This window comes from Python bivittatus, unplaced genomic scaffold (genome assembly GCF_059951505.1).
Source record: "Python bivittatus isolate LINGU-HERP-01145 unplaced genomic scaffold, Pbiv_v1 ctg000350_np1212, whole genome shotgun sequence".
Taxonomy (NCBI): domain Eukaryota; kingdom Metazoa; phylum Chordata; class Lepidosauria; order Squamata; family Pythonidae; genus Python; species Python bivittatus.
Window position 1 is genome coordinate 35,990,444 of NW_028277074.1, and position 21,633 is coordinate 36,012,076.

At 37.3% G+C, this 21,633-nt stretch overlaps 1 protein-coding gene and 1 long non-coding RNA gene across 6 annotated transcripts in view; one reads left to right on the top strand and one right to left on the bottom strand.

Annotated features, from left to right (window-relative positions):
- LOC112540735 (uncharacterized) overlaps nt 1-19,639 on the bottom strand; it is an 81,939-nt gene extending 62,300 nt beyond the window's left edge. For all 3 annotated transcript variants that reach the window (XR_015796837.1, XR_003084817.2, XR_015796838.1), the window contains exon 1: nt 19,484-19,639. This is a non-coding gene — a long non-coding RNA (uncharacterized LOC112540735). The remainder of the gene's footprint in view (nt 1-19,483) is intronic.
- The window catches only part of MID1 (midline 1), a 183,450-nt gene that overhangs the window by 80,164 nt on the left and 81,653 nt on the right, over nt 1-21,633 (top strand). The window contains exon 1 of one of the 3 annotated variants that reach the window (XM_007429176.3): nt 17,021-17,209. The exons of the other annotated variants lie outside the window; for them this stretch is intronic. The gene's annotated coding sequence lies outside the window, so the exon portion shown is untranslated. Of the gene's footprint in view, nt 1-17,020; nt 17,210-21,633 lie in introns of those variants that run through there. 3 annotated transcript variants of the gene reach the window in all.

Consider the following 21,633-nt stretch of genomic DNA (forward strand, 5'->3'; position numbering starts at 1 on the left):
ATATTATAAGTAAAATTCTTAGTCCATTTCGTTATACATTCTTTAACCTGTTTTTCCTTTATTTCCAATTTCAACAAAAGTTTATACATTTTAGCAACTACATGTTCATCATTGGTGCACAATTGTACTTCAAATTCTGTATTACTCTGCTCCATACCATAAGTCTTTTTGTCCATTTTGAATCTTTATGATAACTGTAAATGGGAAAACTGTTGATAGCTACATCCTTCTGCTATTAGTTGCTCTCTTGATTTTATTTTATATTCTCCTTGATGACTTTCCAATAACTTCTGGTACATTAACCATTTATTTTTGCCTGCTGTTTCTCTTCTATGGAATGCTTCTTGTGCTAAGATTCACAGAGGTGCTTTTGGGCACAACCTGGGTTTATATATATTCCATATTCTCAATATGGCACATCTAATAAAATTATTTTTAAAATCCATATTAATTTTAACTTTATTGTACCATAAATATCCATGCCATCCAAACCTCAGGTTGTGATCTTCTAACTGTAAAAGTCTCTCATTTTTCAGCAACATCCATTCTTTCATCCAGACCAAACAACAAGCTGTAAAATAAATTTCAAATCTGATAAACCCAGTCCTACTCTTTCCTTTGCATCTTGTAATACTTTATATTTAACTCATGGTTTTTTTCTCTTGCCATACAAATTTAGATATGTCTTTTTGCTATTGTTTGAATGGTATATCAGTTGTCAAAACAAATAATGTCTGAAAGAAAAACATAATTCTAGGCAAAACATTTGCTTTTATCACCGACCTTCTCCCTAACAGTGACAATTTTAATTTCTCTCATCTTAACATGTCCTTCTTAATTTCATCCCATGTCTTAACATAGTTATTTTGAAATAATAGACAATTTCTATTTGTCATAGTAATTCCAAGTATTTTACTTTTTTCTCAAAACCAGTTTTCTCCATCTGTTCTATTTGATCTTCTAATTTCATATTTTTTGTTAACATCTTTGTCTTCTGATAGTTAACCTTAAAACCTGCTAGCATACCAAATTTCTTTAATTTTTCCATTAAGATTTCTACTTACTTCTAGGGTATCTTTCAGAGCTAACACCAGGTCATCCACAAATGACCTTAACTTATAAGTTTCTTTTTTAATCTTAACTCCCAGGATTGTCTCATCTTGTCTTATATCTCTATTCAATACTTCAAGAACTAAAATGAAGAATGGAGACAGTGGGCATCCTTGTCTTTCTTGCCCCTCTCTGAATCTCACAAGGTTTTGTTAGTTCTCCATGAACAATTATTTGTGCTTTTTGTGAAGTATAAATCGATCTTACTCATTTAATAAAATTATCTCTAAGATTCATATGTTCCAGAACTCTAGATAAGAAAATCCAATTCAAATTGTCAAAGGCCTTCTCTTTATCTAAGAATATCAATACAGCTTGTTTTTCAAAAAAAAAGAACTTCAATGATAGCATTACAATTATTCAATTATGGCAGCCTTAATTAATTGGGTCTAAGCTTGAACGAATGCTAAGTCAAAGAATAGCAGCTGTTTTACAGTGCTTTTACAATGCTTTTAGGCATCAATAGATATCTTCCTGAATCAAAGACCTTTTATACTAAGGGGTACTTTTCTGCTTCCAAGTTGCATAGCCCTGGCTCACATATCATGACAACATATACTTGGTGCCCTAACTGCACTCACTTCCCTATAAGTTTTGTGAGCAGTCTGATTTTTTAAATGGGATTATTCTTAAGTAAAGGTGGCAGCAATTGTAAGTCCTAAGGAGGAACAAGGCCTGATAAGTTTAAGTATTAGATATCTAATATACTTTTTAATTTCTGTTCCTTAAAACTAGTGAAAAGTAGTAATTCATAAAATTCCAAGAATAATGGCATTAAATGAGGATCAATGATACATTCTACTTAACTACCAATGACAACTACAATAGAGTAGGAAGACCGCCAAGATGGGGGGGGGTGACCATTAACTGAACTAAGGGAGTGGGCCAAGTCATTCAAGAAAAGATTAAAAAGGTGAGGAGCAAGGACACAGCCCTGCTTAACTCCCTTCTGTGTAGGTATTCTCTCTGTTAAATGACCCTTAGTCGAATATTTAACTTGACAAGAGGTATCTGTATGCAGTTTCTTTAGTAGGAACAGCAACCTCAGGTCTATTCCTTGTTTCTTCAATTTAGACCACAGTACATCCCTCGGAATTGAGTCAAAAGCACTTTTAAGATCTATAAATGCTACAAAAAGCTTTTTCCTTTCTAAATTCAGGTATTTTTCAATTAGGAAGTTCAATGTGAGACAGTGGTCAGTCGCAGAATTTCTTTTGCAAAAGCCTTGGAGGTCTTCCTACTCCATTGTTACTTTACGCCGATGATACCACAGTTCTTTCCTGCTCGGGGGTGGGCTTATGAAGATATTTGGAGGCATTTTATAATTATTGTCAAAGTAATTCACTTACTATCAATTTTTCCAAATCAAAGGTAATAATATTTGCTAAAAGATGGCATCTGGCGAGATGGTCTATGGGCAGTATAGAAATTGAACAAGTCAAAACTTTTAAATACCTTGGCATTACTTTTAGCTATAATCTTTCTTGGGTAAGTCATCGTAATAAGTCAATTCACTTAGCCAATTGTTCCACCGCCCAGATCAAACAGTTCTATTTTACAAGAGGCAATCAATTTGTACTGGCAGCAATTAGGATATTTAAAGCCAAATCCCTCTCTCAAATACTTTATGGTATCCCTCTTTGGGTGAGAGCTTTTAACGCTAAAGTGGAAGGTATACAGGCTTCCTTTCTGAGGCAGCTCTTAGGGGCTCCTAATTGCGTCTCTTATCCCATAATCTGCCTAGAAACGGGTCAAAGTTTAATCGAAACTAACACGAAACTAATTGTTTAATTAACAATTAAATATTGGCTCAGAATCTTATATAGAGCAGCTCCTCAAAGTCTGCTATCATATCTCAAAAAAGACAAATACATTTCGCTGTGGTTGCGACATATTATATCCAAGCTTAAACGGATTGGGATTGCAATTGAGGACCTATACCTTTCAGATGAAAGCTTTGTATTTAGCACTATTAAACAGAGACTTTTGGACTGAGAATACCACAAATTCAGACCAGCCCAACCTCGTGTATGCTCCCCTGCCATGCTTGGTATAGAAAATCAATTGGGCAAGATGGCACATTATTTCAACGATCTTGTGTTACCTTCCCAGTGAAGGGCCTTTTTTTTGGCTAGAGTGAATGCTTTTCCTTCTGAAGTGCTCCTTGGAAGGTATAAATGCATTCCCATCCATGACAGGCTCTGTCTTTGTAGCAGTCCAGATACAATCTATCATATCATTTTTGATTGTTATTTATTTGCGTCTCTTCGGCATGATTTGCTTCTAAGACCCTTGCAGGGCAAATATCCTCTGAACGACGTGGATCCTATGTCATCCTGCCGGTATTTGCTTTGTGATGCTATACCTGAGATTACCCAAATTGTCGCTAAGTTCTTGGAGGAAGTGTTCAAAAGGAAATGTAACCAAAGTCTTCTTTGAGTATTGTTTTCCTGCTGTCATCCTTATGATATGCTAATTCCTTGTATTTTAATGTCTGTAATGCCAATAAAGGTTTGAATTGAATTGACAACTACAACTCTCCTGCAACTAGAAGATACTGCAGGAAGCTTCCAATTACCAGTGCAGAAACATTTCTGTATAGAATGAGGCTTATTAAAACTGCATGCAAACTTGAAACTTCTCCAAAATATCTTATAATTCCTTTTGTATCAAAATTCCATTATCCACTAATGTCCAACATCAGGAAAAGCAGAGGATGATGATAGTAAATAAAATCTATGCTATCCATTGTTCTTGGCTAGAGTAATTTCTAAAAATGATAGCATATTCATAAATTTAACTAAAATTCAGTTCCTGTTTGAAAGTTGTATAAAAATCATTGTTCTGCAATTCTGAAAAATTCCTATGAGAATTTTTGGAGTTACAGTGCTACCATATATGGAAGACAATAAGTTGGGGAAGTTTTCTCCAAACGATATATGCAAGTTTTAGCATAGGTGCTTAAACATTACTTGCAAATGAACTGCTGTTGTGTGTAAACTGTGCTTCTCTAAGGAGTTTTGGCCTCTTTCGTTTGTCCTATCTTAATTTGTTATTGTAGGAAATGGAATGCAGAAATGTCCAAGCAACTCCTAAGTAGCTCTGTCCAAGGCAATTTTAGGAAAGTAGGTGCCTATTAAACCCACTGAAGCTTGCATTCAGGGAATGGTGTAATTGTTTAACTTGACAAGTGTGTTTTCCCTCTTTCTTTTCTATGATGTACTGATTACTGTAATGCTTGGGAGGATACGAGGTGGAGTTCTTTAGAGTATAGTCACATTGGCATATTTCCGGTATAATGTTTCTATTTCATTGCTAATGCATTGCTACTTGTCTCCAGTCAGCAGATGACATACTCCTTGTATTGCAGTTGATCGATGGGCTACATGCTCTATGTGAATCAGAGGACTTCAAATTATTTTGATATATAACATATAGGTAGTCCCCAGGTGAAGAACGCCCAGTTTACAGACAACTCATAGTTAAGAACGGAGACTATTGTAGGAAAATTCAAGTTAAATGCACAGTGGTTTGAGTTAATTACACAATACTACTTATACTTACACTATTGCATAATACTGTTCTGGCTTACATACAAATTTGACTTAAGAACAGACCTTGGGTATGGAGCTCATTTCTTAAACTGGAGACTGACTACCTGTATGTTGTACTTTTTGTATAGTCACGGAAATGCAAATCAACTGATGTGTATTTCAAGCACCTCTCCTGAAAATGCCCTTATAAAATACGCAAAGGTTCCAATTCAGATAGAATTTTGTTGACAGGAGAAATTAAAGTTTTCTAAAAAAAAAAACACTTATATTTTGTTTGTGTTTATTATATTGATATACTGTCTTTTATACAGGTGCATGGAAGTAGTTTCCAACTGAAGAACTGAAAAATCTTTGTTAGAGTGTTTGTAGAGTTAGAAATAACTGAATATAGTAATATAGAACAGCCTGCTGAAAAAATTAAAGAAGCCATTCCTAAAAGTAATTGAAGTGGAACCAGATTTAGTGATAGTGCACATTCATTGGAATCCATGGATTTACTCTGAGTCTAGATCTGACTCAGCATTATAGTATACCATATTTCAGTATATTCCTTCCATCTTCCTTTGAACTTGTTTGAATCACTTAATATCTATCCATTGGCCTCCATTTTTAGATTGAAACCTCCTTCTGAGTTGTTTTTCATGTCTGTTTCCATCTTGATGTCCTTACAGATATTGTGAAATACAGCTTCTTGTCTCTTCTAACAATTCTCTAAAATTGTTACGTTCCTTCCTGAGATCTTTGTCTCTCTGGGCTTTTGCTTCTCTTATCTTCTTGGCAATTTCCATGGTTTATTCTAACATCAAGTTTGCTTTCTTCTGTTTCTTGATCTTTGGCAATCTCTTTTCACATTTCTCAACAACTTGTTCAAGGTCATCCTACATTTCCTCCAGGTTAGGAATTCAAAGTGATTCCTGATGTTTTCCTTGAAAATGATGGGTATATGCTGAGCATCATATTGTGGAAACTGTTTGGTTTTTTCCTTCCATTTTAGCTTAATTTAGAACTTGCCCATGAGCGGTTCATAATCTATTCCCCAGCCAGCCCCTAGCCACGTCTTTGCTGTTGTAATTGAGCTCTTCCACTTCCTTGCACCAATAATATAGTCAAATTGATTTCTGTTACTCCATCTGGTAATATCCATGTATGTAGGATGAGGCAGCATAGCAAGACTTGGGGGAGAGGGATGTTTATATAGACTTACATAATATGCATTTGAGAGTAAAATCTGTTATGGTGTTGTGCTGAATTATTTCCTCTCTATTTCCCTCTCTTTATCTTTTACATGTTTTGTAAAAATAAATGGCAGAAGGAGAATTTTTATATGATAAAGTAGTATCCTTGCTCTTTAGGATTTGACTAGATAAATGAGAGAAAAAAGCAACAGAGGAATTAAATAAATTGAATACCACACCATCCAGGAGTTCCACGTATCTTCTAAGTATCTCACTTGTTGTCTTATGTTGGACAATATATCCACCTGTATAGTATTTTGCCCCACTCCCTAGATGTTAAAACTTTGCTATGGCTGAAATAACATACAGCCCCCACCCCAACCCAATGAGCCAGTTTGTGACAGTCAAATTTATAGGCCTGCTTCTCCGCTCCTTAGCAGTAAGGAGTTTTCAAACAATAGGAAGGAACAGGATATGTAATGTTTTTATTGCAAAACTGCTCTGCCAGTTCGTATCTCTAAGAGCACAATGAAATGGTAATACTGTGCTACAGTTTCCCTCTTTATCAGGTGTACTTACAATTACATGGAATATAAGATTTCTTGATTAAATTTTTTATTTAGTCATATTATGAAACTAATGTAAACATATGCTGTATGAAGAATTTTCTCTAACATATCTTTATTCAACCTGTTATAAGAAAATATTTTCTTATACTTTGGAAAAAAACATAAAATTAGACATGGTTTGAGTTTTATCATGTTGTGTATTTTTTTTAGTTGCTTGAATTTAATACATTCCATTTCATTACACTGAGGGAATATAATATCAGAAACATCTTGTAATCTAATGCACATAAATTTTTAACCAGATTTGGAGATTTAATAGATTGTATTACACCATCCAGAAAATACGTCAGCCAAGAAAGATATGGAGCCAATACTTCCATGTGTTAAAATGTTTTAATAAAAATGCCAGAATTATTTTTTATCTTTGTACTATCACAAATGCATTTCTGCTTTCTAATTAAATAATAAAAGAAATGAATACTCTAGTGATTGTTAAACAAATTGGAATGATATACATTAATAATGGTTAATATTAATTAATCAATATTATACTTAATTAGGACCATTCTTAGAAATTCCACTATGTATTTATTCAGCTCTATATTTTCAGCCAAAAGATTTCAGGATTGGGACATTCCAAGGTGAAATAAGCAGTGGACTCTCATATGCTTCATTTGGCTCCTATTCTTCCAACCTCTGCCTACTCTGGCTTGAAATGAGATTTCAGAGTTTGCCACCTTACTGTTAAAGGGATATCCAAACCAGATATCTATACCTTAAGAACTGCATACAGATAAGAATCATAAGTGCCACAAACTGCTATGAAACCACATTTTCTGTTTGGTAAAAATCATCTGAAAGTCTTTTAGCTAAATTCTCTAACATTTCTAAGGCTCTTCCTTATAGCCAAGTGGAAGTGCCTTCCACATGTCCTTGGGCTATACCAACATAAAATTTTCTACCTCTCCTGCAATTCCTGACAATGCCAGCATATTAGTTCAAATATACAATGCATGTTAAAGACAAACCAACAAAAACATTGACCAACATTGACTGACACAAGGGAGAAATCAAGTTTTGACAGGTGGATATAACAGTTTTGCAGAAGTGTTTCCAAGATACTTTCAAAGGAAGCCCAACAATCAACTGATACCTGATATCAAAGTGCTCTTTTTGGACATGTATTTAGTGCTACTCTAGAATAGCTCCAACTCTTGGTCCAAAGCAGTCCAAATAACAGCTGACACGTGTGGGTAGATTTACTCTGTGAAGCAGCAGAGAAATCCATCTCTCTTTCTGTCCTCTTCCCCTGCTTCCCTGTATACCTCCCTTTCATTGCCACCACAACTTGTCAGCAGCTGTCCAGGTCTTCAAACCAGGAATAGGATCAGTACCTTTATGAGTCCAGAAAAACCCAATTTAAAAGAACTGGATTTTTCATCCCCACAGCAAATTGGTTCTGGAAGATGATACCCAGGAAATGCCCACACCTTTTAAAGTAGCTAATAGGTGCCAGTATGATCAAATTCCCTAAGGTCTACCTCACTGAAACACCAACCAAATGTTGAATGAAACATGTCAGAGTACATCTAGAGCAAATGAGGCAGGACAAATAATACTCTATCCTTATATACACGATGCTGAAGTATATATTAAGTAGAGCAGACACACTGAAACTGCCTGATGACCCTGGAGAGGAAGAAGACAGATAACAACAACCGGGTTGCTGGAACTCAATATATGGATATAACAAAGGCCACTGCTAATAAGAGAAGGTGCTAGTATTAAAAATGGTGGGTTTGGAGTCTTCTTAGAAAAGCAGAATGTAGAGGTGCCAGATCAGACTTAGTAAGGTCACCCCATATTGTTATCAGGTCCTACATTCCTGCAGTAAAAGTCATGTTATAATTTATACCACTTTTATAAGTCTTATGTATCATTTACAGAGTGTGTATTACCTGTAATCTGTGGGCTTTGGGGGGGGGTTCTGCTTGCTTTGATGAGAAGTCCAGTGATCACTATAGTTGTACCTGCCAATAACAGATACTTTGCTGTATCTATCTCCAAACACTTTGGTTTCTTATTTAAGTGGGTGTTTTTGTCACAACAGCCTGGTGTGGTCAGCAGGATCAGAAGTCAAGAGCTGGGCAGTTCTCTGCGTTTGGCAACCCCTGCCACTTTTGCAGGTTCACGGTCCCTGCCTTTGCCCTTTCCCCCTCTCTCATCTGAACCCACTTGGAGATATTAGTTTGGGATATAGGTAATGGGGAGGTTTCAGGGGATTCTGCAGGAGTGATTTGAGAATTGGCTTAAGTATAAGTGCAAAATAAAAAAGGGGACAACAGGTTGATAATTATTGTCTGTTGTTTGTCTTAACCTGCGTCTTGCTCACTGTGATGGGTTTCTGTTCATTGACCAATTCCCACCTGTATATCAAGACTGAGTGTCTCTTCCTCTCAGCAACCTTCACTTGCAGAGCTAGGGAAGATTCCCCTGTGACCTCCACATTATGAAATGCAAGGGGAAGGATAGTTGATTCTGTTGTCCCTATAGCACTGTGAGAGTTCTTTGCATGGGTAGAAGTGAGAAGTTTTTCCACTTGTGTGTGTGTTTGTACCTACATAAATTTCCCACCGCTAAGCAGAGCTGCCCATAAAATTTCCTAGCTGCACCCACCGGGGGCTGAGAGATTGTTTCTCAATGATCCCTCCATTTGGAACACAAGGAGGATTGACAACTGTGTGTGCACCAGCGGGCTGCGTTTGTTGTGGACTGGGTGTTTGAGTGCTGTGGTGTGTGGTAGAGCACCATGAGTAACACTTCATAGTAGATCAGGGGATACTTTGTAATGGATAAGGTTGAAGGAAGAAGGTAGGAGAATGTGACAGGTAGGAACAAAAAGAATGAAAGAACTGTATTTGAAGGGTTGCCTAGTGCGTGAAATGCAACTGCTTCATGGGCACTTCTGCGCACTTGGGCTAAGTGGACTGAAGATTCTTCAGCCTTGCTGCAATTTCCACCAGTGGAAATCCTTTGGTTAAGAAAATATTGAACAGTTAAATGGGAAGCTGAAAGTAGGGACGAAGATGATGGCCAACTTTGAGAAGTGAAAATCTTTTGGATTACAAAGAAACAGGAATCCCAAACCCTAAGATAATGAGATGAAGGGAATATCATGATGACACGGCTGAAAAAAAGAGTTTAGCAGGGCATATTCATGCTATGGGTAGGTGAAACTGAGAAAATACCCTAAAACAAACAAAAGTTAGAGAGAGAAGATGTGGAGCTCGAATGCATTCATCCATTTATAGCTTATCAAGAAGGCACAGTATTGTTCTATGAATTATTGAGCACAGCTATAATATATGTTATATTTTTCTCTGCATGGATTCCATGCGAAAACAAACAGGGCATTTGTATCTAGTGACAAAATGTTACTGCGTTGAACACCAACAGTAGTGAGAGAAAAGCATCCACTTGTTTCAGTCAAAAGAGGATGCAAAATTAAAGAGAAGTCTGTATTCTAGTTCTGCCATTGAAAACTGCTGATTTTCATTGAGTATATCTGCCTATTACTTATCTATCACTTGTTATATCATAAATATGTGTAAGATTTGGCATACCCAACAATAGAGAGCTTGTAGCGCCAGTGCATCACAAAATATGACAATATGCTGGTAATGTTTCATGTTAAATTATTGTTCCTGGCAGTTTTGTTGGTATTGATAATGAGAATGAGCGTCTGGATAAAATCTTTCATGCAGATACATTTAGAGAAGCTACTAACTCAGTTTTATATGTGGTATGATCCTGTAATTGCATAATAAATGGACTTATTCACACCTCTGATGTTATACTTGAAATATTATATAGAATTTGCATTGTGACACCTCAGAAAGTTCATTGCTGAGCTGTACAAGTTATTAGAGAGCTGGCGAAATTTTCCTGTCAGGTATATAAGTTTGTCTATGTTTTCCTTCGAGTAGTGTAATGAAGTTTGAATTCTAAAAGGTAGTAGGTAGATCAGGACAAAAACTACATTGATATTTAGACTTAATTTTAATTCACTAGTCAATACTAAGAAGATGCAGTTTAGTTACCATCCATGATGCTTGCATTTCTCTATGCCAAAAAACTAGCTGTATTACTCCTTCACATTTGTTTATATAATAGGGTAGAATTTCATTTTGAAAGTTCAGTATATTTTATTTTCCTGTTACTGGGCAAAGGTTTCAAAGAACGGAAATAAAACTGACAAGCCAACTCTGCTTGATCACCAAGTAGTATAAGATCTACTTACTTACTTAATATCACTTGCATTGCATCTTTATGTATTTGTAGGCAGGATAAAAGTCAGACTCCATTTTTTTCTCTCCCCACTTCTTTTGCTTAGACTAAGCTCCATGATCGCACAAAAGCTTGATTACAACTTTGGAATATTTAGTCCATTTCTAGTGGAGTAGCATCATAGCATCTTACCTACAATTGTGGTATATGTATTTCTTCTATTCCGCTGTGAAATCTGCAAAGTTGGGACCCAAGCATTATTAATGGGTGAACAAGATAGGCAATTGAGTTAGAAGAACTGAAAATCTAAGAACAAAGCAATGTAATTCAGATAGACCTTTTGGTGCCTGGATGACGTGGGTCAATTCAGTTTGGCCTGGATTCCACTTCTATGAAACCTGAATCCTGATCCCAGTGATGATTGTTATTATGGCTGATTATGGTTAGTTTCATGTGACTTTGCTTATTTTCAGCCAACAGACTCTCACAACCAGTTCCTCCTGAGTGAGACTGGCTTTTGACAGCTTTGGCTTGCTGCATTATATTTTTCCTACTCTCTTGTCATAGTATACTTAGCATTCTAGTTATTGAATCTGACTGATGCTACTTTTGCCTGCACTTCTATTAGCCCTTTTGTCTTCTATAAGTTATCGTATAAAAGTGCTGATTCCAGTGTGCTCAACAATCAACTCTGTGCATTCAAGCTATGGCATCTTCATTCCTCATGAACTCCTTTTCCTTTACACAAAAATGCTTCAGCTTATCTGTTTAAAAAGAATATTAAAAATATTCTTCCCAGAAAAAAAGAACTAATGGTGCTGCAAATTTAAAACAAATTAGGCTTCTAAATAACAAAAGTGAAATCTCATTTTTTAATATGGTTTTTAAAGGAGTACAGATTGAAAACTCCTGTACCAATTCCAGTATATTTTGGCAGACTTGTTCTATTATACTAAAAAACAAAATTAAATTCTTTTACAGCTTGGCCATAGTTCCTGAAAAGAAAAGTTGTGACAATCTTTACCAATTCTATGCCTATTTACTTGCTCACCCTGCTACTATTGATATCCCATCAATTGTTACCTCCTTACTGTGTACCCATCACTCTCCGTGTACTTGTCTGACAGCCCACCTTCAATTTACTTCCTCCAACTGGTCTCCCTGGTTCCACTGCTTGCATCTTTGTTTGGTTGCTCACTCATACAAACACACCTATTATCCAGTGATTATGTCAGCTGAACCAGTTAGATGCTGTCTTTGGAGACAATTAACCAATGAATGTACTGAGGTGACACAGAAACAGGCCTCATTGCTTATACTTCAACAAAGGCAACATCTGTTTAATTCAACTAGTTGGCTAGATAGCCAACAGAATGATGCTATTGTGGCCATTGTTTGAGGAGTGGAGGCCCTATACCAATATTCCCAGTTCAGCTTTAATATATCACTCTTGAAACATTTAAAGAGAATACAGTACTTTTCTATTCCTTTGGGAAAAGACAGATATTCTGCAGACTGAGAAAAAGAACAATTATAGGAAAATTCTTATTTTAAATGTGATAATTAACAATTATATGTGTGTGTATATAATGAACGTAACTGTCACTAGAAAATTTTCATGACTGTTCACCCATACAGTATCTTGAACTCAGTTTAACACCTTACCCAATAAAATACTCAAATAAAGAGAATTAGGAACTTTTTGTTTTCTGCTTAAAGAAGAGCTGTCATTATTTCTTAGTAAAATATGAGATGGAACAAATGCAACTCAGGTGAAAACTTTTCACACTCTCCACGTTCCACCCTAGGCTCCAACTGTTCTGCATCTGGCAAAAGATTCTCTTCTGATCCGCATGTGCTAATTTATGAATGGTTTTTCTTTTTTGCTTTAAGGGACCCCTTGACAATTACAGATCAGGACAGTTCGGCCTGATCTCCATTTTCCTAGCCATAGGACACACACAACTGTGTTATTTCAGAAAGCAAACCAATGGCATCCTGAAAAATGAGTCTGTGCTAATTATTTTTATTCAGTCACCTAATTTCAAATTCCTGTAATGAAGTGGAGATCCAAGGGCAAGTAGTCATTATGGGCCTATGCAACACACAACAGAATTCTGTTTTTTTCAGCGAAGGGACTAATTGCATTCCTTTTTGCTGAAAACTGAGTTGCATGTTTTATTGAAGTTTGTATGTGCTGAAGTATTCCTGTGAAAGAATACAGATTAAAAATCACATGGTACTTCATACTTGGATATTATTTCTAATCAGATTACGCAATAATTTATTTACAATTGCCAAAGGGAAAGGTGGGGACTTGTATTCTTATAGAAGTTAAACCGCCTTTCCCACCATCTCTGAAAACTGGCTGATAGGCCAACAGTGGAGAACTGCAGATTTCAGCTCTGCCATTGGAAGTTTTCTCCATGCATAGTCCTCTGCCTTTTAATCTTTATCTTGCCTAATAAAGCATTCTGTAAAACTGAAAATATATTTTTATACTTCTACAGCTAACATTTAAATCTACCTTGTTATTGAATTCAATAGATATTTGAAAATGAATACAATGGATAATATTCATAATTCTTCACATGAGAATTAAGCACCGAAAACTAAAGCTGTGGTTAAGGCTGCCCAATTACATTAATTATATAATAATTTATTGAGTATGTCAACTGTTTCTAAAACCATCACTATCTCCATTAGATCATAGGCTCAGCTTTTATGTGCCATAAAAGTAGCTGATTCAGCAGCTGCACCTCCATGACATGCAATACCTTCCAACTTTCCAAGCAGTTTACATAAAATAGCAAAGTAAACACTCATGAGAACAGAGGCAAACCAATCAACAAAAAGCAGGAATATGCGCAAAGGAATTATATGGGCCATATCTGGTTGGTTTGTGTTTTTTTCCCCAAGACAGGGTCTTTCTGGTTTGAGATAAAAAGATAACCTGATATTAAAAAATGCCTATGGTACTAGAACAGTGTAGGCAATTGGGCTTTGTCTAGATGTTCCATATGACAACTCCCCCAAATCCTGTCCAACATGACTGTAGTAAGGAATTATGTTCAAAACATCCAGAGACTATCTTGTTTCCTTTTCCTTTCTAGAACAAAATGCTAAGGAGGACAGTGAGATTCCCTTCAACGTGGATGTCATTTAAAACTTCTCCAGTTGCCCACCTAATGAAATAAGGTACGTACAGTGGGGCAAAGAAGTATTTAGTCAGCCACCAATTGTGCAAGTTCTCCCACTTAAGAAGATGAGAGGGGCCTGTAATTTTCATCATAGGTATACCTCAACTATGAGAGACAAAATGGGGAAAAAAATCCAGAAAATCACATTGTCTGATTTTTAAAGAATTTATTTGCAAATCATGGTGGAAAAAAAGTATTTGGTCACCTACAAACAACCAAGATGTCTGGCTCTCACAGACCTGTAACTACTTCTTTAAGAGGCTCCTCTGTCCTCCACTCGTTACCTGTAGTAATGGCACCTGTTTGACCTTGTTATCAGTATAAAAGACACCTGTCCACAACCTCAAACAGTCACACTCCAAACTCCACTATGGCCAAGACCAAAGAGCTGTCGAAGGACACCAGAAACAAAATTGTAGACCTCCATCAGGCTGGGAAGACTGAATCTGCAATAGGCAAGCAGCTTGGTGTGAAGAAATCAACTGTGGGAGCAATAATTAGAAAATGGAAGACATACAAGACCACTGATAATCTCCCTTGATCTGGGGCTCCATGCAAGATCTCACCCCGTGGGGTCAAAATGATCACAAGAATGGTGAGCAAAAATCCCAGAACCACACGGGGGGACCTAGTGAATGACCTGCAGAGAGCTGGGACCCAAGTAACAAAGGCTACCATCACTATGGTACTACACACTATGCCGCCAGGGACTCAAATCCTGCAGTGCCAGATGTATCCCCCTGCTTAAGCCAGTACATGGCTGGGCTCGTCTGAAGTTTGCTAGAGAGCATTTGGATGATCTAGAAGAGGATTGGGAGAATGTCATATGGTCAGATGAAACCAAAGTAGAACATTTTGGTCTAAACTCAACTCGTCGTGTTTGGAGGAGGGAGAATGCTGAGTTGCATCCAAAGAACACCATACCTACTGTGAAGCATGGGGGTGGAAACATCATGCTTTGGGGCTGTTTTTCTGCAAAGGGACCAGGACGACTGATCTGTGTAAAGGAAAGAATGAATGGGGCCATGTATTGTGAGATTTTGAGTGAACACCTCCTTCATCAGCAAGGGCATTGAAGATGAAACGTGGCTGGGTCTTTCAGCATGACAATGATCCCAAACACACCGCCCGGGCAATGAAGGAGTGGCTTCGTAAGAAGCATTTCAAGGTCCTGGAGTGGCCTAGCCAGTCTCCAGATCTCAACCCCATGGAAAACCTTTGGAGGGAGTTGAAAGTCCGTGTTGCCCAGCACCAGCCCCAAAACATCACTGCTCTAGAGGAGATCTGCATGGAGGAATGGGCCAAAATACCAGCAACAGTGTGTGAAAACCTTGTGAAGACTTACAGAAAACGTTTGACCTCTGTCATTGCCATCAAAGGATATATAACAAAGTATTGAGATGAACTTTTGATATTGACCAAATACTTATTTTCCACCATGATTTGCAAATAGATTCTTTAAAAATCAGACAATGTGATTTTCTGGATTTTTTTCCCCATTTTGTCTCTTATAGTTGAGGTATACCTATGATGAAAATTACAGGCCTCTCTCATCTTTTTAAGTGGAAGAACTTGCACAATTGGTGCCTGACTAAATACTTTTTTGCCCCACTGTAGGCCATAAGAGAAAGGACCTTCTCACTTAGTGGCAATCCATTCTCCCCCCAAAAAGCATGCCTGATGCCTACATTAAGGTCTTTCTGATATCAGACCTTATTTTCTCAGGAAATAGGAATCAGTGTTAGGCTATTGAATAATATTTTGCTAACACTTTTCTTGTTTTACCTATTGTATTAATAACATTTTATTTCATTATAGCACTGCCTGAATCCAGAAAGACACTAGTGTTGATTTTTATCTTATCATAATCCTACTGCTGCTGCTATATTTATCAATCAATGCTGATAGTATATACCTTCTAACTGATCTTTATACCATTCAGACTGTGTTTGACAGTTTAAAAAGAAACAAAGGCGTAAATCATATATTAACTTCTAATCAAAATTATGGATGATCTTTATGTATGAACATTGATGGGGCTCTAATTCTGCCTTGTGAATATCTTAAGGGAGGGAAAGGGCAGTTTCATGATTTGACTGTGATATTTTGGTATAAGTATGAATTTTTCTGCTTTGATTTGTGAGGCTCTTCAAAGTGATTTATACCTCACTTAGATAAGTACAGTCATTGCTGTAGCAAATCCATGACAATGGGTTTTTTCAGACTTCAGACTTGCTTTTTTTTTTAACCTAGAGATCAAAGGACAGATTTCCCTTTAGAGTGGAATAGAAAACCTAACATTCACATTCGCAGCCAATCTTAAGGATGAAATGTGTGTCAAAAAAAAAAAAAGAAGTTGTTTGGTCAGGGTCTACATGCTCAGACCAGAACAGTATAAACAAACTAAGTGCCATATACTAAACCCAGCTTCAAAGCAAGAGTCAGAGAGAGAGAGAGAGTGAGTGAGTGACAGAGAGAGAGAGAGCACAAAAACAAAGCAAAACCAAATAGAAGCCCCCAGTAATTTTATTTTCATTCTTTATAGTATTTAAAAGGTGAACCTATTGCCTTAGCTTTGGAACTAAATTTGGGGGAAATGCCAGTTGTTTTTTTTTCAATTCACCTTTTGATTAGTATGACTCTGACCTTGGGAGATAAGGAAGTATACAGACAATACAGGACAATCTGCCTCTCTTGAGAAGATGCTCTTTTAGGATGGCAGATTGTCAGTATATAAGAAAAGATGCCATTTGATTCTCTCCATAGCCTCATTCTACCTTTAAAGTGTAGAGGTTTTGCTTTTGTTTTTTTTCTTGGTAGATCTCACGAATTGTTCAGGATTAGGAATGAATGCTGAGAAGTTATGAATGAAAACTGATCTCTTACAGCACAGGTTGACTTCCCTCTTTGTAGACCTAGACACGGTTTCCAGCCTCTGAATCCCTTAAAAGCTTTTCTAATCCTCCTGTATGCAGCTTTACGCACGATTCCTCCCTCCCTCCCTTCCTCTCTCCCCTCCCTTCTCCTGATTGGTGAAGCTATTTCATGGCCTAATTCAGCCCACAAATGCATATCTGAGCTGTGATTTGAAATTGGAGCTCAGGCAGAGTCGCTTCTCTGCTGCTGCTCCCTTGGTGCGGGCCATTATAGGGACAAGGCTGGGGAGCTGGACGTTGTTCTCAGAGGCGCTCTGCGACAGCAGGCACCAGGCAGCGAAAAGTTGCTGGCTTGTTGGGAACTAGGAAACCGGATGGGACCGGGGTTTCTGCTGAACTTCTGGATGGATGGATAATGGAATTCTAAACATGAAGCAGGTAAGGCACAAACGACTTGCTATAAAGCAGCTGTCGATCTCAAGAGAGCCAAGGAAGGGAGATTCACTGGATCCAGCATGACTGGGCTGGGTGGTAGGGGAGACTCTTTGTTTTAGGCTTTTTGCGAGACTTTTGCGGAAATGGGGCTTGTTAATTCGGGCTGAGCTAGGAATACCTTTTCCAGCTGCTCTTTCAGTTTCTAGTCGCTGATGGTCACTTGCAAGTCGTGGTCTGGGTCGGTTCTGAACAGGCAGGGGCTTCAGATAAAGTCCTGTTGGCTTTGCCGACAGTTCTGGCATTTCAGTTACCCCAAACTTCGTGTAACTGAACCGGCGTGTTCTCAGTCGCCCTGAAAACCAGTTGATGAAGCCGGTTTCTGCCTCGCTATGTCAGCGCGTACAGAATTTGGCACTCTATAGCTGTGTGTAGTTGTTGGCTGGGCTCTGTGTTTGTGTGTGTGTGTGTGTGCGTGCGCATTTAATGACATTTTAAAAAGTAGGAAAACATTTTGTTCACGTTAGCAGATGTAAGAGGAGACAAAAGAACGCGTTGCTTTTACTTGTGGATGTTTCAGCCCTACAGGTCTAATTCGTATTAATTTGTATGGCTTTATGACTCCTGTGAATAGTTTTCAAGACGCTTGGATATTTAGCGTCTGAAAATGCTTTTACGTTTTGTAACTTTTTGGACATAACATGCCTTTTTGAAAATAGCGTTTAATTTCATGAGTAGGAGTATCCATGAGGGAAGGAAGGCAGAATAAAAAAAGGAAGTAGGAAAAAGAGGTTTGCACCTGTAGAGGAAATGGAATATTTTATATAGTTTAATGAAAACCACAAAGGACCTCTTTTAAATGTGGTTTGGATAATTTCACCAGCTGTGAAGGGAAAATTCTTCTTCTTCTTCTTTTAAAAAAATGCTTTCCAAATGCTCCTACTTGTGGAATTGTCTTGCTTTGTGGAAAAGCAATTTATTATTTGCAGGCAGGCATGATCCAAACAGGAACCAGAGCATCCTGGGATGTACTGCCACTAGGGGGAGCTATGCCAAAAGGAAGGCTTACAAAAATGCAGCTTTTGAAAAAGGGTATATTGCTGCTTTTCCTCGCACAAATGCTGCCTTTTTAATCTGAGTATGTTAAAATATAGTCATAGATTATTTTAAAAAGACAGAGCATAATGTTTGAGAGGGTATAGTAGGTGACCCCACTGAAATAAAAGCTTTTTTTTAAGCAGCTGAGGATTCAAAGTGCTCCTAGATGGTGTTAGTGACCCAAAAGGCAAACATCTGATCAATGTTTCTCAAACTTGGCAACTTTAAGATGTGTGGACTTCAGCTCCCAGAATTCCCCAGCCAGACTGTCTGGGGAATTCTGGGAGTTGAAGTCCACACATCTTAAAGTTGCCAAGTTTGAGAAACACTGAAGAAAGACATTCTGTCTTCTTAGGCTATGACAGTCTCATTATATATAGTTTTGCCTTCAATTTATTTTAATCTAGGTGGTGAGATATCCATTGTTGTTTTCTTAATGTATTTGAATGCAAGTTCTCAAACATTATGAGAATTATAGAGTTTAAAAAACAAACTACACAAAAGCAAAAACTCACATGTAATTTGTGATATATATATCTATATGTTTTATATATGTATATATATGTGACATATATAAAACAACATTTTAAATAAAGGTATTCAGTATTTCAATCCAAAAAGATTGACAGTCTATTAGGAATTAGTGTGTGTTCAGCTGTTTAAAAAGCAGCTGCATGTTTTCATTGCAGCTTTTCCAAATATCCTTGACATTGCTCCAAATATGTTAATGGTTAAAAAAGGCCATTAACATTAAAAAAAAAGCCCATTAACATTAAAAAAAGGCCGTTAACATTAACAGTGCCATTAATGCCACTGTTTTTGATACATCCCTCATTGATATTGGAATGTAAAAAAAGGGTTTTGGTATGATCCCTTTAATGGAAGAGCGGTACGTAATGTGATAAAAGTAAAACCTAAGAACAGTTTTAGAAATAATCCATATCTGGTATAAAATATGACATGTAGTTTAATGGACTTTGTGGGCATGTGTTGTGAGAGGCTTGATGAAGTTAGCGTTGGGATTCTGAAATGTTACTAACAGGAGATCCCACGCAGCATTCAGCTAGTTTTAGTGGTTTAGCAGAGTAGAAACGTTCAAACTTGTACAAAGGCTTAGCTAAATTCAGATCAAAATAAACACTCTCCATATACTAGTAAAAGAGAAAATAAAAGATAGCTCACAGTTTATTTTCAGATCTTCATACAAAGCAGTTTCATAGCAGAAATGGTCCTGTGTGTGTGAGTAATAAGTTCGGATGAAACCTACATGCTTCTGAATGTAGGCAATCTGAATGGAAATTAGGCCAGGAGGAGAAGAGAGAATTCCCTCATACCTCGTGCAGGGCCAGGAGGAGAAGAGAGGAAAATGAGGGAAACAGGAAAAAAGGCGGGCTCAAAGCCCCGCCCACACAAGGCAGCAAAGCTAGGCTGCAGCAGAGTCGCCTCTCCCTTTGTGCTTGTGAGAGACAGGCTTGGTTGCAACCCCATATTTTCCAATATATATGTGTATATGTCTCTGTATGTGTGTACTGGCCCGTAACCCAATGTTGGGGTTGTGAAATGTTAGTACAAAAACCCTGGCAAGAAGAGAGGATCCATTCCTACCTCATGGAGAGCCATGAGGAGAAGAGAGGAAAATGAGGGAAACAGGAAAAAAGGCGGGCTCCAAGTCCCGCCCACACAAGGCAGCAAAGCTAGGCCGCAGCAGAGCTGCCCCTCCCTTTGTGCTCATGTGAGACAGGCTAGGTTGAAACCCCATGTTTTTCCAACAGTTAGTGCCTGGGCAAGTCAGTTGCACCTTTTAAGGATTCTGATTTTTTAAAATTCTGTATAGGAGATACTCTGTTCTGATTCAGCCACGCCAACACCTGGATAGCTTAAACAAATTCTTAACTAAGAAAATGATTCTTCTAAGCTTGCAGTAAGATTCACTGAATTCCATGACATTTCCAAAGCACTACAGCAATAACTCTGCTTGCATATTATGGAACTTAATTCCGGTGTGTAATATAATATTAAGTTTGCTAAGTTTTATGAACTGAATGCATATTTAGAACACAGATAATATACCTTGATTGTTAACTTATCCTTCAACTCTAGTGGACCATTTCTATTTTTGGTAGCCTTCATTTAAGTAAAATATCTTGATCTTTGAAGAACGGGGGTTGCCTATCCAAGCACACCAATGCTATTGAAATGGTTCCTGGCAGAGACAGGCATTTTTCAAAGGCTAATTACAAGTTCCAGAACCAACAGCCAATTCAAATATTGGAAGTTAATTCACTGAAGCGAAATGTGTCCAAAAGCGATAGACAGGGTGTGCTAGCCTCACAATTATTTAAAAAAATATTGCAAATAAAAAGATCATTTAGACAAGAGCAGGCCATGAGTTACCATAAAATTTTTCATAATAATGACACTGTACTTGGATTTATTAAATCTCAAGCAGAATGTCATGTCTTTCCTATGAAATAGCGCCCTTCATTGGACAGATAAATGATCTTGACTAAAGAAGAATACAAATCTTCAAGAACAGCACAGAGCCATGTTGTATTTGGCAGCTAACTATCATTTGGGAAAAGGGAGAATAAGCCACAGAAAGGAAATTGTTGCTACTCATGAGGCTAAGATTCAACATTCTTTAAAGAGGAGACAAGTCAGCAAGTTCTAAGGAAACTAGCAATGCAGTCTTAATTATATAATTGCATTAAGCTTTATTGGAAAAGCAGGTACAGTTTTTTAATATACTTGAAGCACTGATTGGTGGGGAAGAATGTCTTATGAAAGATTATCAGATTCAGCATTTAATAAGGGAATAATTATAAGCACAGAAGAACAATGCCTATGTTGACAATTGTAGAAAATTATCTCCCTACCTGGCTTTTGAAATTGACATTGACTAACTTGCCAAAAAACAATTATGCCCCAACCAAATCTTCTAACCTGGTTTTTGATAAAGTAGGAAATAACAGCATACTTTCTGGTGCAGCATGCTAAATCTATCTTAGAAGGCTAAATTATAGAAATTTAGAAAGGCCAATAATGCTACCATCTTAAACTTCATTGAGTATGATGGGATGTATTCTAAATAAGCATGTCTAGAATTACATATATAATTGTAATTCTCAAAGGCTAAATAAGGATTATGCAAGAATTCAAAAAGGGTTCCTACCGAATAAGTGCATGTATAATTGCAACTTAATATCCTTTCAAGTATTTTCTTGTATCATACCTTCTGAGTTTTTTTAAGGAAGATATACAAACACAGGACTCGAGATTTACTAAAGATGGTAGTAGGAATGGTTGATTGGAAAACTGAGAGAGCATTGTGG